Here is a 26,588-nt window from a genome sequence, read left to right as displayed (position 1 = left end):
CTGTTTATGTAGTGTTTGCACTAAAGTCAGAGCAGAGCAGTTTTAATAAGGGAATATATGATGTCACTGGGTCACCCCAAAGGACAGTGGTGTTGAGTAAACCTCTAGAAATATCTTGGGATGTCTGATTGTACACTTCTTCACCGCATATATTACGCTGATTAAAACGGATTACTTTTCTGAAGACCAATATTGTTTCAGAGTTAAAGAAAAGATATCTAAAGCTATATTTTGATTAAAATGTTGGACACACAATATTCATAATTCCCAAGAGGTAACAAGGTTCGATGTACAGTGCAAAAGTTCAGATGGTTGATTATTGGCCAGATGTAGCCGTGTAGTTAGTAGCTATTAGTAGTCTCGTTCCCCAGGCATTTCTGAAGGTCTTTCAAAGTTTTACTTTTTTACTAGAAGCCTGTTACAAAAACACAGAATTTGTTCCAATTTCTTTGGTTGTATCTGTGGGGAAAAAACCCAGTTTGACAGACATAAAAGTGTATTTTTGCAACAAGGTGAACAGGGTGATTTAGCCAAAGAGCTATTGGCTCAAAACCTGCCATGCAATAATGTGAGAAAGAGTGTACCCACTTTCTTTTTTGCATGTTTATCACATTTACATGATTCACATCATCAAACAAAATTGTAATTTTACACAAAGATAAACAAAGTAAATACAAAAATGAGTTTGTAAATGATTTGATTTATTAAAGGAAAAAGGTTATCCAAACCTCATCCAAACCCTTTAAAGCTAAAAAAAAAACACAATGGGGAAGTCATGGATTGGCCTTCCCAGAGCCCAGACCTCGATGTGGGATCATCTTGACAGAGAACAGAACAAAAAGCTGCCAACATCCAAAGAAGAGCTTTGAATATCCTTCAAGAAGCTTGGAGAGCTATTCCTAACAACTTCTTAAAGTCTTTAAAGTTCTTAAAGCGACCGTGGTTCAGGGGGTTGGGAAGCTCATCTGTAACCGGATGGTTGCCGGTTGGATACCCCAGCTTTCTCTGTCCTGGTCGTTGTGTCCTTGGGCACTTTAACCTACCACCTACTGGTGTTGGCCAGTAGGCGCGATGGCGCGATATGGCAGCCTCGCTTCTGTCAGTCTGCCCCAGGGCAGCTGTGGCTACAACTATGGTTTGCTTGCACCAGTGTGTGAATGAATAGTGGAATTGTAAAGCACTTTGGGTGCCTATATAAATGCAATCCATTATAAAGAAATGACAAGAAAGTCTTGATGCATGCTCAATCATCAACTTACAAGAAAGTTTCCCTTAGAGAGTTCAGTTGAAGAATAAAGGTGGTCATACCAAATATGGCCTTTCAGCTTCATTCACATTGTTTGTTGAACTATTTCCCTATGGGGACTAACACATACACATTATTAATTATGTTGTTGCCTTATATACAATATTTCCATCTATGTTTGTACATTTCACTAGATTGTTACACCTGTTTGCCATTTCCCTTGCAAAATATAAAGAAACAAGGTGTTTTGCAGTTTTGTACTGTATGTTGGCCTACATGTTCAGCTATAATTTGATCAATTTATAGGAGGACCACTTAATGAAGACTTAAAGTCCTTAAATCTATAGAATTGGGTAAATTTCATTGCCAAATTTCTCAGCCATGACTTAGTCAAATCTTAATCCACGAATGAGTTCAAATTTATCTCATGGTAAATAGCAAACGGAGCAACATATTCTCACTCCTAACTTGTCACAGCTGCTTGGTCAAACCCTTGGTTGCTTCTCATTATATTTTTACCCCTTTAATAACATTTTTTAAGGCATAGGAACTCACATTTATCGTCATTTTCACAGTGAGGAAGAACAAAAACCTCACAATCATCTGACCTTGGACCAGACCTTCCATCAAAAGATAAGCATAAGAGTATCTGGAACCACTTCGACATCACCTTTTTTGTCAGTAATTTAGTATGGTAGGTTTCAGATGCTAATTACTTGCTTAGGTTTAGTCAGTGCCATCCATCCATGCCTGGAACCTATCCCAGCATTCCTTAACATTTCTTTGATTACAACTACTGAAAATTAGTTTAGGAGGGGAAAAAAATTCTTAATCAAATGAGAGCTGCAACCAGCAGCAAGTAATTTAGGGCAACATAAACATAAGCATGGCTTTACGGCCCCTCTGTGAGCAAATCCTTGGATAATTTCCATGGTTTAGTATTCACACTTACTGCACGTGCCTCTGGTGTGACCATGCCTTTATGGGGTACCATCATAAATGCAATGAAGCTATTGTCTTAACTGTTGTTTGTTGTTATGGCTCAATATGGGCTATGTTGTGTTTGTAGTAGTTGAGGAAAAAGGAACACTTTCTGTAGGTGGGGTGTGATTGGGAACCTAACTGTGTTCTCTCATCTTGATGATCACTGGTGCAGTGTGTACTGTTACAGATAGCGGTGTAGTAGTGAGATTTAGCTGTCAATAGGAAATTCACGAAAGTGCTTCTAGCCTTCACCACTCAACCAGGAAAACATATCAGGATGTCCATATTATTATGACAAATTTCCCTTTAATCTTTTTTCTCCTCTTTGGAGGATAGTGTAACTATCCACACACTAAGATCGCCCACACAGCGGACCCCCATCCACAATGAAAGGTGCTGTTACCAGTCAGGCCAGCTGTGTGTTACATAGTCAGAGCAAGGAATACGATCCCCCTCTACCTTCTGCCCTCATTTCCTACTCAGTTTCCTACTGGGGCTCATTTATTTACATTAGCGCTAGGCAGAAAGGCATCAGAGGAAGTCTTAAAGTAGACCCACAATGGCCGATTTAAGCCGCCACCCGAAAACCTTCTCTTTCTTTTCGAGTAAGAGGATTTGTGTCTGGTCTGTGTATCAGACCTCTCTCTCACTCACTCTCTCTCTTAGGGACAAAGTCACCCCTCACACTTACTCTGAGAAAAGTAGCGTCTTGCCGCTAGCTGCCTGGCTAATGACATTTATCCTTATGGAAATGGAGGCGTGAGTGGAAAAGGCTTTAGATGCAGATTTGGACACACATATACACCTGAGACGGGTGGCTACTTTTATGGCATGCATGCTCAATGATTCACACACCTCTCTCCACACACACACAAAAGTGTATACACGCACACACCCTTGTAGCTTCTTATCCCCTAACTGGCCACCAGTCAAAATAAGCCTTATTCTCTGGGGTTTATATTTTCTCCTGGCTGGGCTTGGCTAGGCACACTCAGTTAAGATGGCAGCCAAACAATCTCTCCTCTCCTCTCATTTCCACCGTTTCTTTCTTTCTAATGCTAATGCCTGGATGGATATATCCCCTTTACAACTGGCATGCAAGAAGGCAAAATTTCTGATTAACTCCAAGACAAAGTTTCATATCAGGTCAAAAGCTGCTTCAGAAGAAAGGAGGGGGGATGTCACACTTTGTTTTCAGACAGATAATTAAAACAGTTGATAGCACTGCAGGGCAGGTCTGGCCTCTTTTTTAGAAATATTACGACTCCAAGAAAGGTTTCGTGCAGGACCTAAAGATAGCCAATATTACAGAAATTAATTCTCTCAGACATCTTAATCACAGAGCCTGCACTAAAGCTTTAAATGGGCTGGTTTTTATACAGCGCTTTCCTACTCTTCCTCAGCACTCTCTGCAACTTCCCTCATTCCCTTTTATCTTTGCTTTTTCTACATTAATACATTCATACTCCAATAGATGCATCAGAGAACAATCGACACACCATCACACACTCAGACACACTCAGTGTCTTGCCCAAAGATATTTGGAATGCAGACTGGAGCAGTGAGGGATCGACCCTCCAATTAGTAGATGACCTGCTTTTTCTCCCTCACTAAAGCCACCTGTTAGGTGCAACTATTTTAGCAGATTCAAAGAAAGACACTTAAAAATATCAGTTTTAAGTTGATATTGTCATTCATTTTGTCATTGTATTTATGCTGGAAGCAACCTTAATATGAAGAGTGGCTAGATTTGTTTATCTCCCTCTTTTCTGGCATTTTTTTCTAACAATATGTGACCGAGCTACAGAGAGGGCTCAAGGCTACATTTGATTACGACAAGTGTTTTTTGCTAAGCAAATGGTCTACAAATTCCATATAAAAAGCATACTAGTACTACCATAAAAAGCATAAGAACGCACTTACAACATAATCTAAGAATTTATTAACAAAATGAAACTGAAAACTGGCTTTTATTAAAAGGTGCTTTCAGTCTGCAGTTAGTCTGCAGAGTAGAAAAACACTATATAAGCTCCAGTGTATTTCCCAGATATTAACCCCTTAACATTAACCAGGTCACTGGTGATCCATCCAAGGTTACGGAAAACGTTTTTCAAAAACCTCTAATGCCAAAATCAGCGTATGACTTCACTTGAAATATAACATCTTCTAGTTTCTTCATTTAACATCTGGATAAAACAAAAAGCCAACACTTACCAAGATGGGTCATTTGTGAAATCTTGGACTGGGGGTAAAATTGCACTCAGGCTCCACCCTCAGATAGGTGCCAGTGCCCTGGTGGATGACCCAAGAGAACACACAAGCAGTGGCACAGAAGCAGGTTATACTGGGATATTACCTGCTATTATTACATTTCTACAGCTTATATGTATTAAAACACAACTATTGTCAATATTATATTATATTAGCTGCAAAAGCACTGCTGTTTGCTTTTGCAGCTGTGTGCTTTTTTTTCTTAACAATTCAGGTACATAATTAACACAATAACAGATATAGCAACACTGCAAAGAAATGGTAAATATAATTTTCACATCTTAAATTATATATTACTTTAATGTTAATATTTTTTCCTGTATTGACATAAGCTAGTGTTAGCTTGATTTACGGTTGCAACAGTCTTTTAATAATAATTCATCGAGATTCATTCTTTAACCCTTTAATGCCAGCTGTGTTATACTTGATGCATAATTTTTGTGATTTTTTTAAGACCTCATCAGTATTTTGTTTCCTGAAAAACAGAAAATTTTAAGCAATAATTTAGACAAAAATGCCAGATATAGCAAAATAATACACTTAAATTCACACATGCAAATTAATGTTTAATTTAATTTTTTAGTTGTCAAAAGGTTCAATAAAATCCCCAAATTTAAAAAACAAATAAAACTAGCATTCTCTGGCAATTATTTACGGGGCTAACATAAATTCATCTTTGTAATTTGTAACTGTAAAATTTAGTAGAATAACTTTGAAACAGTTTAACTCATTGTTTGAGTCTCCACTGAATGTGATTTACATCAGTTTTATGCTCATGAATCCATTCACTCTGCTGTTTTTCCAACTATTTATTTATTTTTATTTCATCCACCAAATTTTGTACAATACGCCTTTAGACCATATCAATACAAATGCAGCACTAGCTTTAAAATCCACAGTCCTAACATTTTCAGTCTGGCATGACACACATGTGAAAGCTATTTTGTTTTGTTTTGTTTTGTTTTTTTTTTTTCTTAAATGACATCAGAAACAGCAGTATGCGACATTACGTGATGGCAGAGCTTCAGTTCATCCTTTGTCATTTTTTTTTTTTTTTTTTAATAAATAGGACAGGGGGAATGAATGAGAGAGAGAGGGGGAGAGAAAGAAAGAAAACCAAAGGGGAGAAGAGACGGTGAGAAGGGGGGGGAAGAGAGACAAAAAAAAAAAAAAAAAAAAAAAAAAAAACTCCTGGGTCACCTGTATGGAGAAAAAAAAAACAAACAAACAAACAAACAAACAGAGGAGACAGCAAACAACAAAGAGCAACATAATAATAGAGAAAACAAAGCACCATCACAATAAACTAGCTAGTCATAGATATCAGTATTTACTAAGTAATAAACGATATTGTGCAGCACGCAAGATAGACAGCGCACAGTGTGCTTTGAGGCAGCAGCCAAGAAAGCTTTAGTCCGCGTCTGTGAATACCCATGTGTGCATACCTGTGTGGATCAGCATGCTTGCATTCCAAAGGTTTCTCCATGTAATGATCTGCTAGGGAGTGTGGGGGGGCCACAGCCCCGTCCTCCAGGGTGTGAAGTGGGTATGGAGGAGATCAAAACTCCAGACATCCAGAGGCCCCCAGAACACAAGAGACCATGGAAGACCAACAGAGGGGCAGCCGCGCCACTGTCCCAGTAAGAGCTGAGGAGAGTCCCAGATGAGGGCTCGCCCAGCAGCCGCGGAGCAGAAGTCAGGGGGAGTTGCAGTGACGCGCCCGTGAGCTCCGCCGGCCCCCAGCCGCGCCTGAGTGACCGAGCCCTAGGCCGAGAGGCCGGGGGCACCCCACCTCCAAAGGGGCCCGAGCGAGCCCCAGGCCCCGACAAGCGGCCGCCAAGGAGTGAGCCGGTGTGAAAGCTATTTTGGAAAAAAAATCATCATAAGCATGTCTGGGAATCCCAAGTCTTCTGTTAATTTATATCCATTGTACAATACTTTGAAGGCCTGTGTCATTTTTCTGACGTCTCTTCACCATACTATTCTTCAAAAATAACACTGCAGCTCTTAAAATACCACATTCAAAAGGCTCGCTCAGCTACCTTCAGAAGTTGCACATATGAAGCCTCCTACACTTGTAGTGGAGTGGTGATTGAAAGTCTTTGTCAGAATGCTTACAGCTCTCTCAGTGCTTTCAAATTTACCTTTACAGGTCACACACACACACACACACACACACACACACACACACACACACACACACACACACACACACACAGTTGTGTCTCTGGAAGTTTGGCTGCTATTTGGGAGATTTAAAGATAAGACGATGGCATTTCAATAAAACACAGGAATGGTTTATGGTTCACCCTGAGCTCAGCACGGTCACTTAGGAGGCTCATCCTCTCTGGTTATTAATTTTCTATCTGAGGACATGTGTGTGTGTGTGTGTGTGTGTGTGTGTTTGAGAGTGTGATTTCTTGCCTTCTCCTCTTCCTTAGCCATTTTGGCTTCTCGTGCTCTTTTCTGCACGTCCTCCCTCCTCCTCCTGTCTGAAATGAAGACATACGAGGACACTCCCTGGAGGGTGCAGCAGTGTGGTTGTGGCAGCGCAATAAAGAATCTGGAGGTCAAATGTACACCGATATCCTTCGCCCCTCACCTAGCAGTGCACACACATATACAGACACACACACACATGCACACAAACACACAGCCAGAGAGGTCAAATGTACAATGCCAGAGCTGGTTACATAAACCAGATGGCCATGGTTGGCATGAAGCAGCTGACATCTAAGAGTTCTGTGTGTCTTTGTGTTTGTGAGAGGGTGTTGTATCCTCTCTTTCAGTAAAAACCACCAGGGACCTTGTTTGTTGTCTGCACCCCACAAGGGAAACACTGTCAGCTTTACATGCGCACCGGTTCACACCACACACGTGCACACATACACACAAGTCAGAGGATTCTGTCTGATAAACAAGGTCTGTGTCTGAGTGTGTAATGGTGTGTAGATTGAACTGAGTGTGTGTCTGTGTGTAGCGTCCCAGAAAGAGAAAGTGTATGATGATTGGACCAGGAGGGTTTTCAAAACGCCGAGCAGATACAACCCAAAACCTGACACCGTAAAAAGCACTGTATCACTGATAGGCCACACACACACACACACACATCCCGATATCCAGTGACTCTCATAAAAGTTGTGTTGGTTAAACAAGCAACAAAGCTGACTTTCAATAAAATCGAATAATAATTATAATAAATCTGTATATGGTGGGTGTCATTCACTTTCCCTGTCTTCTCTGCTCGTGTGTTTCTGGCTCTGGCAAGAAGCATAACAAGACAGACACACACACACACACACACACACACACACACACACACACACACACACTTACAGGGACAGCCTTCCAAATTGAACCCTTTTGTCCTTTTCTCTGTGTTAATTCTATCATATCATCGTTTGAAGATCACAGGGACACTTGTTTTATTTGTAAGAACTCAGTCCTTTAAGGTTGTCTGTGCTAAAGATGAACTGAGTGCACAATGTGCCACATGATTCTACTTGATTTTTTTTTTATATTCTGGCAATAATGTTTTTATTTTTGATTCAATTCCAATTATCTAATTTGTTAGTTAAATTCTTTAAGTAAATTTATTTTATTTTAAAGAGTGAACAGAACTGAGGAAAGGAACTCAAGAGTGAGAGTAAACATTGCAACCTTTTAGTTATTCCACAAAATGCCTTCAGAGCCCTTCCACAGAGGTTTCTCAGGCAAGAGTGAAAGTTTTCAGTTTTGAAGTTACATTACAAATAATTAAGTCATTGTACATATAAAGCATTAATAGATGGAAAGTATCTGCCCTATTTATGTTTGAAAAAAACAAGAAAAAAGTTATTTGTTTAAACAAAATTATCTTTTAACAAAACAATATGCTAGCTAGACTAAACAATGGTCTTCAATCAGCAATATAAAACTGGGTCTCCTGCATTTTAGAAGCCCAGCAGTAGATCAAAAGCTTTGAGGTGCCTTTCATGCCTCTGTTTTTGTATATTCTAGAATTTGTTTCAGAATTTTTTCAGATAATTGAAATAAATAAGCGAGTTGATGAAAAAGCATGGAACTAAAAATACTTAAATTTGACCATGGGGGGCATCCAAGCTTTCCATTGTTGAGTTAGCCACAAAATATTTCAATAACACAGAGCAAGACAGAAAGGTATTTACAATACAGTTGATTCTTCAGAAAACAGTTTATTTTTCTGCAAAAAAAAGTCAGGAGACTGATCATTTCAAGCCTATTTAGAGTATGGAAGACACAAGGTAAAAAAGCATGGGGGTCAGATATGAATAAAAGAAAATCATCTGCATAATGTAACACTTATCTATGACCATGTGCCATTAAGAACTCATATCTGTGTGCTACAAATGACTAATGCAAGGGCTCGGCAGCAAAGAAAAGCGGTGAAAGCAGGCACCCTGCCTTGTTCCTCTGGCTATTACAAAATCTTAAGAATCTTAATACAAATTCAAGAGACTTGACCTGTATACACTAATTAATAAAAAAAAAATGGTTTTGCCAAACCCTTTCTAAAGTATGAAATTAGTAGTTGTCTTTCTAGTTTCTCAAAAGCTTTCCGTGCATCCAGACAAATGAATAGCTCTCAACTGAGGGGTCTCAGGGGTGACAGGTAATATTTAACAGGTACATCAGACAGAAAAAGGAAAACCTGTTTTTAATATCACCTGTCTGATGCCAAGAGATCATGCCAGCAGCAGCTTTTAATCTCAGCTAAAAGTTTTACAAGCTTAACAATAAAATTTGATTTCAAATCATAAGATTATAAGAATTACAGAAATGTAGTTCTTTTTTAATTAAGTCTTTAGCTTCTCTCAGAGTCGCGAGGTTATTTTGGTGTTTGCTGTAAGAGAATCCTGATGATATTTAATTTTTACCAAAAACTCCAAGAAGAATGAGATTGTAAGATTTGAAAAAAAAAAAAAAACCACAACAAAACAAAAAAGAAATTAAAAGACAACATAGTAAGAGTAATAACATCTAAATCATCTTATAATTTAACATCACTCTTGTGAATAACTATCATTTCTTTTGCTTTCTGTGTTTTTATATGAACACCCACAGAATGAGCCAGGTCCCAGCAGAGACGCTTCTTACAACAGAGGGGACTCCCAAACCTAATATCCACAACACAGAGGCTCCTGCTATAAAGGTGAGCCTCCATATGAAAATGTACATTCTTCAGTCATTGCTTTTATGAATATGATACACACTGGCCATAAATTATGCCAGCTGCATCTCACACAAAGAGGTCATAGCACTTTAATGTGAAAGTATAAACCTAGTCTGGATTTATTTATGCTCTATATATGGACATTAAACTGGTAACATACTGGATTGTATCTTGGAACAGGGATTGTGTCTGGGATAAATATGAAACAGCTGTTTACAGTACATGCAGCACTTATGTGTTTGAACATCACATAATGCTAACTCATTATTCAGTTGCTTCTGGGCACGGTAGTAACTGTGTGCTAAAGACCTGTTGGGCAATGGCATCAAGCAGCATCCTAATGTAGTTTCTGTGCATGTGTGTGTGAATGTCAAGGATCTTTGATCCAAACCCCCCACCGCCACCCACCATCAGTACACACACACACACACACACACAGAGCAAAGAAAAATGTCTGAGTTTTGCACTGAGTGACAGCTACGACCATGGCAATCTGTTCTTAACAGGTTGAGTTTATGTCACTGCGCAGTGATATAAACACAAACTGTCCAGTAAAGAAACAAAACACCAAATTATATTGAGTACTGTTAATGTTGCTAAAATTGAGTTTAGTTTATATTTTATTTATGTCACTCTTATTGGTATAGTTTTATTTATGAAATATCTTTGGAATGACACGTCAGAAACTTGCTCAAAATTATTATTATTAATAATTATTATTATCTTTCATTAGAAACTTGTTGTACCATATCATAGTACATGACTTGTAGGTAAGAACTGTATTACACCCGACATGTCAGTGTTGATGCCACCCTATAGTTCCGCCTACTGTTTCAGTCTTTGCACCAACTCCGGGACCCACCTGTAGGCTCTTGAGGGATGTTTACTCATCACTCCCCAGTTTCTATGTCTGCTATATTTGCAGAGACTAATGAGCCTAGACGGCAAACTGTAGTAATATTCAAATGCTCTAATAAATCAGTTGTCAGGCTGAATTATTATAAATACTGGCACAGTTCATTTCATATTTAAAAACATAATAATATGCCATCCAAAAATAAGCAGATTCCTTTAATTGTAGCCAAGTATCCTTAGCAAGACACTGAGGCCCCAATAGCTGTGATGTGTGAATGGGAAGGCTCCATTAAATCAACCCAATGTTAGTGTGCAAAAAACATTGGTGTCACAATAAACACTCTAAAATTCACATTTCTTTCATGATGCTTCAAATTGTTGTTGATGTTCTGTTATTTCTAAGAACGAACTAACCCTAAAAATGACTAATGCATCTGAAACTGTGAGAAAAAGTTTTCAATTCCTTACTAAACTAATTTTGGCAAATTCGAAATTAAACTGGAATGGTAAGTGTGAAATGTGAGTTTTTGGTGACTTGAGGTAGAATAAACCTTTTTTGCTTCTTATATAATGTTTTACATTCTTTAATCTGTATTTTGACCTTTTTCTGATTCATAAATTGTTATATAATTCAAGTCAAACTCGAGAAACAGAAACACCATATAGCCCTCTTGAGGAGATGATGCTGGTGGTTATACATTTCCAATCATTATGTTCAGGGACATAATGATCACTTGGTAAACTTGGGGACCTTACAATTTATTGCAAGTTTCAACAGAGGCTATCAATAGTCTTCTACCATTGTCTTATTTATTTATGGTGTTTATAAAGAGCAATCTTAATTCCTCAAGAAATAACCTTGAAAATAAATTAAAAAACAAAAGACACTTCAGGGTTCCTTTATTAGCAGCATTTCATGGAATATCTTCTCATCCATCACATCAGCTAGCGTGTTTTCATCACATTTTCCTCAGTGCAGTTCACATTCAGTTGTCATGTCAATTATACATAAACATCTGTACAAAACCAAACTGCTGCCTTCGCACTCCACTTCCCTGCAAGATGAAGCTTTTCATAATTGGAAGGATGGCTCTTAACAAGCACTGCTTTAATTTTTCTTTCCTCCACACGTTCACCTCACCATCTCCTCGTCCCCATCATTTAGGGAGCGCTAATGTGTTAAATGCGAACAACAAAGACAGGATGTCTTGCCATTTTCTGCTTCCCCACTGTTTCCCATGTTGCTGCAGTGGCTAAATTAGACCGAACCAAACACAGAAATTAGAGCTCCGAGGCCAGATGTGATATTTGTTTTTCACACTGCGGCGTCAGGTAGATGTTTAAAAAAAAATAGAAGGAAAATCAAAACTGCTCCCTCATTGGGTTTGGGACTCATTTTGATTCACCGATGGTGGCCGGCTAATCATTTGATCCTGTTAGAAGAAGTGCTTGTGTGTGATTCTGCCATGAGAGTTAACAACCGCTGCAAAAAGGCCGGGTGTCTGGGTTTGTGCACGGCTACTGCTGTCTGTGTGTGTGCACATGGGTGCATGTGTGTGTGTGCATGTGTGTGTGAGTGTTCTTGTGTGAGTCTCCTCGTTGGCTGTTTTTTCCCTATAAAAGCAATTTGCCCCATGCTCAGGCTAGGCAATGAGCAGATGCTACCATTGTAAATGATGATGCGAAGGGCCATAATAAAGAGTTGATAAACACAGAATTACTGCTGGGCTGTGGGCTTGCAGAGAGAGAGGGGAGGGGAGGGAAGGGGAGGAGAGAGAGAGGAAAGAGGGGGGTGTCATAAACAATGAGAAAAACAGAAAATGTAAACCAAGATCCTGAAGTTCTCTCAACCTGTTATTTATTTGCTATTTAGTACAAATACACAAGGTTATTCCTTCATTGTTATAGTAAAAGTATCCCATGCATTTCCTTCTATTTGCTTGAAAGTGTGGGCTGTCGGGGGCAGAGACTCCGGTGGCAAGAAGTGGCTACAAGCTGTCTGGTCACCGCTCTCATATGGCTCTGGTACGGCTAAAAGGAAAATCGCATTGTAGGTTAGCCCTGAGCATCCCTGTCAAAATGTTCTGGCTCCACCACTGTCTATTTTTTTAAATGGCCTGTATTTGTATAGCACTTTTCTAGTCCCTAAGGACCCCAAAGTGCTTTACACAACCAGTCATCCACCCATTCACACACTGGTGATAGCAAGCTACATTGTAGCCACAGCCACCCTGGGGCGCACCGACAGAGGGGAGGCTGCCGGGCCCTCTGACCACCACCAGTAGGAAACGGGTGAAGTGTCTTGCCCAAGGGCACAATGACCGACTGTCCAAGCCGGGGCTCGAACCGGCAACCTTCCGATTACAAGGCGAACTCCCAACTCTTGATTGTGGCTCAAGAGTCAAGCATACAAATTTACTCCCACTAAAGACACTCCTTTTTTCTGAACCTAGTTTGATTAATTAGTCATGGAATCTTCTGTGTACTTTAAAAATAAGTTACATGATAGTTTTGTTTCCACTTACAGCCTCTCAACTTGAAAAAGCATTTAATATGTTGTGGGCTGTAAAGTGTGCTTAGATGCTGACGATGGAACTGAGTTCTGCCAATTAAAACTAAGAAAGTAAATGAAGTTGAAACAACTAAAGCTTACATATGTTAGAATCAGCTGATACTTCATTATCTTCATGGGCGAGGAGGCGTTTTGCTAAGCGTGTGAAAATACCCAGAATATCCAGATTTCTAATGGATGCACATTAAGATGACCGGCCGTTCCAGTGCTAGATTTCCCCCTTATAAGATGTTATCGACAGTTGATCTACAGTAGTTTGAAAAAGAAGTCCAGTCTTGTAAAAGTTTATAAACAAAAAGAAGCCATATCTCCCTTGATGTCTAAGGAACTTGGAAAGAAAAGCGTCTGGACTTCTTTAAGTTGCTTGAAGTCTGCGGAGTCTGCAGAGCCCTGGCCTGACGAGCTACCTCGTCACGCCAGGGCTCTGCAGTCTATTTACACCTACAGGCCAGTGGACACTCTTACAGTGATGAGGATGTAACATCTTGGACAGGGAGGAACGCTGGTTTGAGCGCGGGAGTCAAGGAGGCCATTTACGTGAAAAGGGAAAGACCATCTCTGAATCAAGGAGGGGGCCTAAGGATACATCTTTCGCCATCTTACAATGCTGTGATTGAAGCCATTCCCCAAATCTCTGTGAATGGTACTCATGGCCATTGATCAGTGGTCTTTGATCAGTGGGTTTTGGTCAGTGGTTGTTGATCAATGGTCATGAGAATTTGCATAATTATGATTAAGGAACTGACCTCCCAGCCCATTGTTCCTTCAGTGGGCTGGTTTCAGTCATTATACAAATGTACTGTTTATAAGATTGGAGAAACCTGCAGTCAGCTGAGACTGAAGAAGTCACTTGGATGGGTGATGAAACGTTTCTCCCACAAAACGCTACGTCCAGATGAACAGAATCAACTTTTGGAGATTTACTTACCTGGATGATTGAGCATGCATCAAGACGTTTGTACTGTTGTCTTTCATTTAGTACCACTCAGTAATACTTAACAGTGCAAAAATACTGGTTCTCAGCCATTATTTCTGCACTGTTATATATAATCTTATGTCAAATGTTTTGGCCATTATTGCCAAATCTAAATCGTGTCTTTCTCAGCCCCCCTCCCCCCAGCCCTATCTTTTTACTGGAGGGCTGTTATGATGTCACTGTACACCAAGTGCCTTGTAAATGCAGTGACCCTGACTCATAGGGGACATATGAGTCTGTGTGTATGTGTGAGAATAAAACTATGTCCCCGGGATGTTAGTCAAAGGGCTACCCTTTGTGAAGCCTGTTCACTGTATAGTGTATTTTTCTTCTTTGCCCCCCTCCAAACATCTCCCTTTCCACCACACGTTTGATGTCTGTTGGACATTTTGTTTGACCAAAAAAAAAAAAAAAAAAAGAAAAGAAAAGAAAGAAAAAGAAAAGAAAGAACAACACAACACATGCATGCTCAAAAACCTCCTTAGAAAGGAGACAGAGAGGCAGACAAGGCGAGTGGAAGAAGGCAGACTGAAAGATGAGGACAGGGAGCAAATGCAAGTAAGATTAAGAGACTGCGAAAGACCAATAGTGAAAGAGGGGGTGAGGGAGAATTTCCTCCCTTCGGCAGTAGAGATGGTGCCTCTTTCATGTTCTCCATGCTTGGATCTGAAGCTCTGTCTCCTAGCTAGGCCTGGTGTGCATGTGTGGAGCTAAGTGCTGGTTAATTTCCCCTTGGATCCCTCTGATTTCCACCGACAACCCCTCCAACACCACAGCCTCCATGCCTTCTCTGTGTGGCGTGGAGCGAGGACAGTCAATGGACAGTGCTGGTAAGTCTGGAAATGCACAAATAGAGACGGTGCTTTGTTTCAGCCACCAGCCTCCTTCTAGACCTCAGGAAGAACTATAGGGGAGTGATTTCCATAAGTAAGTTAAGGAAAAAGTTGCCAGCAAGCCACAAGGGTAGGATCAGAGTCAAGTTGCACTTGAGCCACATACTCGATAAAGATTGGTTTAAAAAGTAAATCAGCTCTCTTGCATGGATTTTGACCTTAAAATTTGTTATAAGATTTGCATTTGGATTTGCCAACTAGATAAAATTTCCACAAAAAAGGGGTAGAAGCCAATCACAATAAAATACAAGACAAGAACAGTTGTTAGAAAGTTAGTATTTCTCTCAGTATGTCACAGCTTAGCATAGATGCTTTTTGCTCATGTTTCATGAAACATTATTGTCAAACTAAAAAAAGTTATTTGCTTAAATATTATTACCATTTTATATGTACATCTGAACATATCACATCTAAACAAGAGATGGTGCCAAAGTGTCCCTCGGTTGTTTTGTTTTCATTGAAACCATTTTGGAGGATTTTGAGTCAACACACACGTTGTGGGTGCTTTGTAGTGGGGCTCAGTTCAAAGAGTTATCAATCCCTTCAGTCAGCTTTCTCTGTGGATGCATATAAGAAGGGAAGCACATTAATTGCTTTCTAGTTTGTGACCCTAAATGTCTCTGCATTTTAAATAAAAAAAGTTCCAGTCAAACTTCACAGAGAGACATTTTCCAGATTTTGAACTGCTTCTAACTGGTTCATGAGCTATGTTGTGCTTTGATAAATGTTTGCATCTTTGCAGCTACAAACGTTTGCCAGATGTTTACTGTTGCAATGAAAAGGTACACATTTACAGGATGAACATAGATCAGCTGTATTACAAAGTGTGATTTCAGGTAGTCGCTGAAATGTTTTTGAGTTATAATGTGCTACTCAGTCTTTAACCATCGTTTCAAAATCTCTGTTGTTCAGTGGAAGAGTTGGGCTTCTAACGCAACGGACCATGTCTTTAGAATTTCTGAAGCTTCCAGATATTAATTTAGAAATCCTTATTATTATGCTTCTTATCACGTACCCAAACCTGAGCGTACACAGCTACTGTTAAATGAGGGGGTATAACCCTCATACTACCCCCTTACTTTTAAAATGTATTCCACTACAGATTACAGAATACATGCCCCAAAATGTATTTTGTAACGTATTCCGTTACGTTACTCAATGAGAGTAACGTATTCTGAATACTTTGGATTACTTAATATATTATCATGCTTTTTACAACTACATGAATGTACTATTGCTGTGTGATTTATTACTTTTACTGAAGATTATTCGCCATACCAATACCAACTAGATTTTTAAATCTTAATATAAAATGAGTAACAGTAGGGGGTAAAATAGGTAAGGCTGCACTTTTTGCAGTGATCTCATATAGAAAACTATTTTGCGCGAATATAAAACAGGTCTGTGGCTCCGAAACGTAAAGGCATAAAACCGTAAAGAGACCTCTGGCTAACGTCGGGTTTCGTGTCGGGTTCCGTGTCGGGTTCCGTGTCGGGTTCGTAGCTGAAAACTAGCTTTACTTTGTTGTCTGGGTCAACTTTGTATATATACATTATATATTTACATGCTTCCAACTCCCGTTTCTGGTCGGTGACATCTCTTACTTTTCTCCCTCCCTGGTGCTCACAGACACATAACGGCAGTCCATTCTCCCTGCAGCACAGGCTACACTGCCCATGAGGCTACATTTTTTAGGGCTATGCCTGTAACACTCTGCCTATTGTCTGAATATTAAATCATTTTTGTGAATAATTTTTTATAATATTTCTTCACATTATTATGCGGGCCGCAAGTAGAGGTGACATGGGCCGCGAGATTGAGACACAGACATGAGAGACTCTTAATGCGTGTTTTGTTTGGGTTTCCACCGGCATGGAAACCAAAAATATAGAGTTCATAGCCTTATGAAACGGGAAAATACTGTCGTGGTAACTGCATTCTGAATACCACCTTTTAAAACAGTAACTGTAACGGAATACAGTTACTCATATTTTGTATTTTAAATACGTAACGGCGGTACATGTATTCCACTACTCCCCAACACTGGGTATAACAAATAAACACTTGCAAAGCAAACATCACACCTACAGTGGTCTTTCTCAGTATGAAGACTTATTAACTTATAAGAACAAGCTCTTATTAACCTAGCTTGTTCTTATAGACTTTTTCTGCTCTAACTGAAAATTCAAAGTGTTCTTTGCAACATGCCTCATTCATAAAAGTTCTTTTTTCGCGCTTTACCTAACTGTTTTCTATCTAACATTCACACTCTGATGGATGGATTGGAGAGCAACTTGGCCTTCAGCATCGCGCTGGCTGCAGACTGAAGCATCAGGGATTGCATCACCAACCATGTGATTTGAACTCTCTGATTAGTAGATGGACCGCTCCACCTCCTGAGCTACACCGCATGCCTTCCACTTTCTTCTTTGTCTGTCTATGGGCAACAGCAAATTTCAGCACAGTTTACACTGGCACCCTGTTGGTCAACAGCACCATTGTTAACCCAGACCCCGGCGTATCTGGCATCTAAATCGCATTCTTTATGTTCCTCATGTTTGATTTGGCCAAGCTTCTACACCCGGTTACTTACGCAACCTCCATACCTCCATAATTATTTCTATACCTTGTCCAAAATCTTTGAGGGTGATTGCAGTCAGTTTAAGTCAAATTGTGATAGTCTGGAGACTGGTTTCTTCCCACCAGGCAACCTGTCCAAAAGTGTTGGTCACTAATATTTGCAAGTGATCACAAAGCAAAAAGAAAAAAGTCTATTTTCTTTTAGTGTTTGTTGTTTATATGTATGTGCATGCATATATTCACATATGCACATTTTAGAATGTCTTTGCAGTTTGGTGCCTGGATTTTATTCTTGGCATATCTAAACAGGAGACTCTTATGTAGATATTACAGACTGCTTTATTCATTCTCTGCACATCAAACAGGAATGACACCTAGTGCTGTTGTGGGAAGATCACAAGATGAGAGAGGAAAGACAAAGGGTGGGAGTGTGGCATGAAAAAAAACCCCAAAAGACAAAACTGAATGCAGCTTCCAGCCACAGCCGAGTTTAGGAGAAGTCTGGAAAGGAGAACGCATTCCAATGCAAATAACAAAATGGCTGCCTTTCATCAACACTCATTTCATTTTGTTAAAAAAACGAAGAAGAAAGTGATGAGATGTCTTTAAATCCACACTTGCAGCGAGCCTTTTGATATGGCAGAAAATGTCCTGGGGATGGATGACAGACAAAGTGTGTCCTACAGTGTGCATTTTCAAATGTGAATCTTCTGCTTGTTTGTTTTTTATTTTTATCTCCGTTTTTGCTCCAAATTCCATTTAAGGGCATTTTTCACACAAACAGGATAATGTGTAAAATCCATCCATTTTTGCATAACATATTCTTTTTTTTATCTGCAGTTACAATTCAGCATTTATGCAAAACTCAGAGCTTGAATTGTCAAATCAAACACAATAATCACATTCACTCCAGTTCCAGGGAACCATAGCTTGCTTCAAGGCAGGGTTAACTTGACTGACCACTTTAAAAAAAAGATTCTGACAGAAACAGGACAATAACCAAAGAAAAACTAATGCACCAGGACAAAAACTTTTTAGTATTTAGATTCTTAGAAGAATCAATTTAGATTCTAATGAATACATGAATAAACACCAGATGAAAATATTCTGCATATGAGGTCCAATCACAACTATTTAAGTTGTGTAGAAAATGCAGGTGCCTCCCCCCACCGCAGGGAAAAGGGTAACACCACCTGGGTCTGGGTGCAGTTCCCCCCTCCAGGGGCAAGGGTACCTAGACCCGGTTCGTAGAGTACGTCCAGGTACACACCGGCTCACTCCTTGGCGGCCGCTTATCGGGGCCTGGAGCCTGGGGCTCGCTCGCTCGGGCCACTTCGGAGGTGGGGTGCCCCCGGCCTCTCGGCCTGGGGCTCGGTCACTCAGGCACAGCTGGCTGCCGGCGGAGCTCACGGGCGCGTCACTGCAACCCCCCCTGGCTTCTGCTCCGTGGCTGCTGAGTGAGCCCTCATCTGGGACTCTCCTCAGCTCTTTCTGGGACAGTGGCGCGGCTGCCCCTCTGTTGGTCTTCCTTGGTCTCTTGTGTTCTGGGGGCCTCTGGATGTCTGGAGTTTTGATCTCCTCCATACCTGCTTCATGCCCTGGAGGACGGGGCTGTGGCCCCCCCACACCCTCTAGCAGATCATTACATGAAGGAACCTTTAAAAAAAAAAAACAAGCGCGTCCATGCTCACAGGTGTACACACGGGTGATCACACCCACAAACTACACCCTTTTTGGCTCCTACCTCAAAGCACACTGTGTTCTGTTGATCTTATGTGCTGCACAATAATGTTTATTTAGTATTTACTGTCATATTCCCATATATCATTGTGATGTTGTTTATTCTATTACTCTTGTTCTCTTCTGCTTGTTTTCTTTTTTCTTTCTCAGCAGGTGACCCAGGTGATCGATATATGCATTTTTTTTCTTTTTTTTTCTTTCTCTGCCCGTTCTGTTGGTTTTTGTTTTTTGCCCTTCTCCCCCGTCCCTCTTCTCAGCTGTTTCTCTTTCCCTCTTTCTTTCTCCCCTTCTTTCCCCCAGTCAAGTCTGTCCCGTATTCAGCAAGTGAAAATAAAATAAATAATAAAAGGTGAATCAAATGGACCATTACGGCAAGGCTGGGATGGTCAATTTGGTAAAGTAAATCCGTTGGGCATCTTTCTTTGCCTTTAGACAACAATTCTGATGGCAAAAGAGCCAAACGGGATAGGCAAAAAAAACAAAAAAAAAAAGAAAAAAGAAAAAAAAAGAAATGCAGGATAAGTTTGGAAGTGATTCCATCAGGAGTACTCTCCTTCAGCAGTAAGGTTAGACGCGTACACATGATTTGCCCCCAGGAAACAGTACAGCTTTTCTTTTGCTGGGGTTACAGTTAAGTCCGTGAATATTTTGACTTTTTTCTAATCGCCATTACCACAATGAATTTTAAATAAAACAACACAGATGCAGTTGAAGTGCAGACTTTCAGCTTTAATCCAGTGGACTGAACAAAAAGACTGCATAAACATACGTAACTAAAGAGTTTTTTTTAATAGAATCCCTTCATTTCAGCTTGAAAGTAATTGGACAAACTCCTGGGTTGCTTTTGCTGTGTGTTTTGGGTCATTGTCCATCTGTATTATGAAACGTCACCCAATCAATTTGACTGTATGCCTCTGAATACCTCAGAATTCATTCATCTGCTTCTGTCCTGTGTCACATCATCAATAAACACAAATGTCCCAGTGCCACTGGCAGCCATGCACACCCAAACCATTAACCTGCCTCTGTCGTGTTTTACAGATGATGTGGCACGCTTTGGATCATGAGCTGTTCCACGCCTTCTCCATACTTTTTTTCTCCATACTTTTTCTTGCCATCATTCTGGTAGAGGTTGATCGTGGTTCCATCTGTCCAAAGAATGTTTTTCCAGAACTGTGCTGGCTTACATTTTTATAGCAAAGTCCAATCTATCCTTTCTGTTCTTTGGGCCTATGGGTGGCTTACAACTCATGCAGTGGACCTTCTGTCTTTACCTTCATACAGTCTTCTCCATATGTTAGACTTGGATATTGATTGCCTACTTCCTGGAGAGTGTGGAGAGAGTGGAGAGTGCACTTGGTTGGCTGTTTTCCACAACTGTTGTCATCTGCGGACATCCAGATCCTTTTGTGTTGCTGAGTTCACCAGTGCTTTCTTTCATGCTCAGGATGTACCAAACTATAGGTTTTGCCGTACCTAATATTGTAGTGATTTCTTGGATGTTTTTTTTCTCTGTTTAAGGATAGCTTGTGATTACATAATGAAGGAACTGTCCATACCTGCCAAAGAAATAGCCTTTAAGTCAGTTGTCCAATTACTTTTGGTCCATTTAAAAAGAGGGCGGGACATGTTAAGGAGCTCAAATGAAAGCTGAGAATCTAAACAGTATATCCATGACTATTGTATAACTATAATTGGAACATGTTTTAGTCCATCCATTCGCTTATCCTTTTCAGGGTCGTGGGGGGCGCTGGAGCCTATCCCAGCTGTCATAGGGCGAGAGGCAGGGTACACCCTGGACAGGTCGCCAGTCTGTCGCAGGGCTAACACACAAGGACAGACAACCATACTCACATTCACACCTAGTGGCAATTTGGATTATCCAATTAACCTATCCCCACAAGCTGCATGTCTTTGGACGGTGGGAGGAAACCGGAGTACCCGGAGAGAACCCACGCAAACACGGGGAGAACATGCAAACTCCACACAGAAAGACCCCGGCCTGATGGTGGAATTGAACTCAGGACCTTCTTGCTGTGTGGCAACAGTGCTAACCACCGTGCCACCGTGCTGCCACATGTATTTTACATGTTTTAGTGAACATGTAAAATACAAAACGTGTGTCAGTGTCTAAATATATATGGACCTAACTGTGGTATATTGCCAAAAGTCCAGGATACCACCCTGCAGTATGTTACCCAAATCTTTTTCTTTGTTCATCATGTTTGTGAAAGAGGAAAACTGATGCGCTGCTGCCGTTTTAAATCTTTGCATTGACGGCTTTAGCTATCCTACATCTAACTACATCTAAAATGAATGGCAGATAAAATCATTTCATCTGTGCCAAGTTCCAGTTTGGGAACCACTGGGCTATTACTGTACTGTATAAAGCTTCGCTATCAAAAGCAGCAGTTTGCCAGTTGATTGGTAAGTTTACTTTGTCTAGTTTTCTTTGTGTGAGCAATGGCCCTTAGTCCAGAAGTGCATTCCCTCCTGGTAGGAGCAGAAGCAGCAGTAGTAGTAGTAGTGGTGGTAGTATTATCACACACACACAGACACACACATACAGTGGGTCCATGAACCAGCTGGCCAGCTGTCAGTGAATTCGTTTTTTTTTCTTTGCCTCTGCAGTATAAGCCAATCACCAAGCCTTGTTTAATGCAATTAAGGGGGATGTCAATACTGTGCAGTGATTGGCTGAGAAGAACAGCATGAGAGCACAGAGTACATTCTACCTATAGAGACAGTAATTAGCACATGCTGGTCATTAGTACACACACAGACCTATAGATATAGATACACACATGTATAAGGTTGGGCAGGATGCCATCTTGTTCTTGCTGTTCAGTGCAACCAATGTCATATAAAGAAGCAATGCATACACACACACACACACATATTCCAGCAATGATTCTGTACAACAGTGTGTGTGCTGGAGATTTATTAAAATTCCTTCTAAACATGGCCCATCTCTTTGAGGGTCCCATGAAGAGGTCCTGCAGTGAGCCTTTTAATGAAGGATCAGAGCAGACCCTTCTAAAAATGCCAAACAAATACACAGACTCATGCTCACACACATGCACACACATGCAGGCATTTGCCATAAACCACCCCCTCCCAATAATCCCTCTCACTTCTAATGGTAGCCATTTGCCATTCATTAAGATCAAAATGCTGTTTTCTGCCAGGACAAATTGCAAAGCTATTTCATTCACAGCTTGAGAAAGGCCTGAGACTCCGTTGGGTTTCTTTGGGCCGTTTGAGCGCTGAAGCAGGGTTGGCTAATGTGGCTAACAGGCTTTGAATTGTGCAGTGTGGTAAAAGGGCAGGGAGAGCAAAAGTAAGCAAGAACATTTTAAGGTACCCTGTACAAAATGTTAGTGAAAGTGCTTTTTTTTGAATTTTTAAATCCGTTATGCTTTTAATTATCCTCTTGGTATAACATGGCTGTTCTAAACGTTTATCAAGTGGAAACTATACCCACAGCATTACACAAGGAGTAATTCAATAAAGTAAACTTGCAGTTTAAAGATGAATTAAGATTAAATGCTAGTGCACCAGCATTGGGGAAACAATACTGAATGTCTTTTAATAGCCATACAGCCATTCAACGGGTTACTGGGCAATAGGATACGCAAGGCATTGTAGACATAATGTTATAAAGTTAGCAGATTGCTGGTGTTTTCAGATGATGAGTGGGCCACCAGTTTTTTAATGTTTTTTTTTCTATCATATTGGCATAGAACATAGAATTTGTATGTGGAAACACTGCAGGGTGGGCCATTTATATGGATACACCGTAATAAAATGGGAATGGTTGGTGATATTAAAGTCCTGTTTGTGGCACATTAATATATGTGAGGGGGCAAACTCCTCAAGATGGGTGGTGACCATGGTGGCCATTTAGAAGTCGGCCATCTTGGATACAACTTTTGTTTTTTAATAGGAAGAGGGCCATGTGACACATCAAACTTATTGGTAATGTCTCAAGAAAAACAATGGTGTGCTTGGTTTCAACGTAACTTTATTCTTTCATGAGTTATTTACAAGTTTCTGACCACTTATAAAATGTGTTCAATGTGCTGCCCATTGTGTTGGATTGTCAATGCAACCCTCTTCTCCCACTCTTCACACACTGATAGCAACACCGCAGGAGAAATGCCAGCACAGGCATCCAGTATCCATAGTTTCAGGTGCTGCACATCTCGTATCTTCACACCATAGACAATTGGCTTCAGATGACCCCAAAGATAAAAGTCTAAGGGGGTCAGATCAGGAGACCTTGGGGGCCATTCAACTGGCCCACGACGACCAATCCACTTTCCAGGAAACTGTTCATCTGGGAATGCTCGGACCTGGCACCCATAATGTGGTGGTGCACCATCTTGCTGGAAAAACTCAGGGAACGTGCCAGCTTCAGTGCATAAAGAGGGAAACACATCATCATGTAGCAATTTCAAATATCCAGTGGCCTTGAGGTTTCCATTGATGAAGAATGGACCCACTATCGTTGTACCCCATATACCACACCGAACCATCACTTTTGTTGTTCCAACAGTCTTGGAGGGATCCATCCAATGTGGGTTAGTGTCAGACCAATAGCGGTGGTTTTGTTTGTTAACTTCACCATTCACATAAAAGTTTGCCTCATCACTGAACAAAATCTTCTGCGTGAACTGAGGGTCCTGTTCCAATTTTTGTTTTGCCCATTCTGCAAATTCTGTGTGCCGATCTGGGTCATCCTCGTTGAGATGCTGCAGTAGCTGAAGTTTGTAAGGCTGCCGTTTGTGAGTAGCTAATATCTGCCGAAGGGATGTTCGACTAATGCCACTCTCCAGTGACATGCGGCGAGTGCTACGCTGTGGGCTCTTGCTGAATGAAGCTAGGACAGCCACTGATGTTTCTTCATTAGTGACAGTTTTCTTGCGTCCACATTTTGGCAAATCCAACACTGAACCAGTTTCACGAAACTTAGCAAGCAGTTTGCTAACTGTAGCATGGGAGATGGGTGGTCTCGTAGGGTGTCTTGCATTGAAATCTGCTGCAATGACCCGGTTATTGCGTTCACCAGATATCAACACAATTTCGATCCGCTCCTCACGTGTTAACCTCTTCGACATGTCAATGGCTGTGAACAAAGAGAAACTTGTAAATAATTCATGAAAGAATAAAGTTACGTTGAAACCAAGCACACCATTGTTTTTCTTGTGACATTACCAATAAGTTTGATGTGTCACATGGTCCTCTTCCTATTGAAAAAACAAAAGTTGTATCCAAGATGGCCGACTTCTAAATGGCCACCATGGTCACCACCCATCTTGAGGAGTTTGCCCCCTCACATATACTAATGTGCCACAAACAGGACTTTAATATCACCAACCATTCCCATTTTATTACGGTGTATCCATATAAATGGCCCACCCTGTATACCATGTATACCATGCCATCACTGTTATAAATTATTCATTTAAAGAAGGCAAATATACTTTCTTGGACAGTTTATCAGCTTTTGTGAATCGTTTAGCTGTCATTGGAAGCAAATCTGACAGAATTCTATGTTGTCTGGGGTTTTTGCTACCATTGCACTCGGGGAATCATAGTTCACTTCTGCCTTTGTCAGCTGATGTCCTCGTTCTTGTAACTTTTTTTCAAGGAATTGAAAATGATCTATGATGGCATTTAAACTGTTGTCCTGATCAAACTTCCATGGCAATCCGAGATAGGGACTAAACCTAGTGTCAACCGCAAGATCTGAAAAATTAAGCCAACATTGAAATGCAAAAACCTGCTGTTCCTTCCCCAAAGAGCTGTAGCAGACTTATGCTGTTGGTGCCATTAAAAAAAGCAAAAACATTTTAATGGATTCTCACTATAGTATGGTTTACCTCACAAATTCAATTTATGGATCCGCTGAACTTAGCACTCCAAACTCATTTAAAAAATGGCCAATTATGGGCCAAGCAAAACAATATGGTGGTAACCAAAGTACTAACATCAAGATTTAAATAGAGAATTCAATAAACAGTGACTGCCTGACATGATGGCTACATCCACCCTTGAAATAGAGCCTCTGAACTTCACAAAAGACCCTTACCTAGATCACATGACTTAGTGGTGATAATGTAGCTCACACAACGAATGTGTCATGTAAATGGAATTAAAAAAGTAAGAAAAACAGCAATTTATTCTCTTTGTTACATAAAACACTTAAAATAACTGAGAACCTTCACAGACATAAAACACTTAAAACACAGTCTATAGTCAAATGCAGAAATAAGTGACTCCTCCCACTTTACATCTGTGTAGATCACGTCTAATTTCATTTCAGTTTACATACACAGTAGGTAACATGATAATAATGTTTGTATTAACTATGTAATGGAAAACATGACCCATTTTACCTCCTATACAAAAGACTTTTATCAACTTTCAGTGTCTATGCAAAAGTCTTTCCGCATGCCCCCACAGCTTCATTATTTCTGTAATTTTTTTTTGTCCACGTGGGTGTAATCTTCCAACATGTTACAGTGTATGTATTCATGTATACTACGTATCCCTGGTCTGCGTGCGTGTGGTGCAGGTGGGTGAGGGAGTGGTAATTAACAATGACATCTCCTGAGCCAGGTCTAATCAGTGCTCTCTTCTCTTCATATGCTATATTTATCTCTCCTCTCTGTCCCTTCTATCATAGTTATTATCACTTCATCTCTGTCTTTATTCACCTCCTCTACTCTCTCTTTTACCATCCCTTTATTTCTTTTTCACTTATTCTCTGGAAAGATGTGATTAGAAAGAGGCAATACAACAATAGAGGCTACAGATGGTTCCTCTCACCATAGCTTGCTTGGAAATATAGTTATTCTCATCTATTATTCCTTTGAGAGGGGAAGAGGTGCGAGATTGATAGTTTAATCAGCTTTTAGAAAGCTTTGTTAATTGGAAAATTATGTTGCAACACTAATTTGACAGTCAAAGGTTACATATTTTACAGTATATGGTATATGTGCGAGTGCTTCAGGTTAATTAGAATTTTTTTCTTCTAATTTTATAATAGTGTTAAAAATTGAGTCTTAACTCGATTTGTGAGTGTGCACGAGTTAAATGTGCCTTTTACATGGCAGATTGAAGGCTTTGGTCTGTCACAGTCTTGCATAACTATGTGCATCATACTCTTTTCAGTGTATGTGCCTAAACGTCTAAACTGGTTTTAAATTTTCTGTCTATATGTGACAGAAAAGTAACAAATAGTTGTATGTAACCACTCTGATTCATGTGCATTC

At 40.3% G+C, this 26,588-nt stretch overlaps 1 long non-coding RNA gene across 1 annotated transcript in view; it reads left to right on the top strand.

The window, feature by feature from the left end:
* The window catches only part of LOC146561511 (uncharacterized), a 512,369-nt gene that overhangs the window by 221,836 nt on the left and 263,945 nt on the right, over positions 1–26,588 (top strand). Inside the window, exon 4 of the long non-coding RNA XR_014894894.1 lies at positions 9,584–9,671. This is a non-coding gene — a long non-coding RNA (uncharacterized LOC146561511). The remainder of the gene's footprint in view (positions 1–9,583; positions 9,672–26,588) is intronic.

Source organism: Mchenga conophoros, linkage group LG13, assembly GCF_057382185.1.
Source record: "Mchenga conophoros isolate Kocher_MC1m ecotype Shallow Benthic linkage group LG13, M_conophoros_male_GT1.1, whole genome shotgun sequence".
In the NCBI taxonomy this organism is placed as follows: Eukaryota; Metazoa; Chordata; class Actinopteri; order Cichliformes; family Cichlidae; genus Mchenga; species Mchenga conophoros.
Note: the sequence above shows the minus strand (reverse complement) of the source record. Positions and strands in the feature narration are given on the sequence as shown.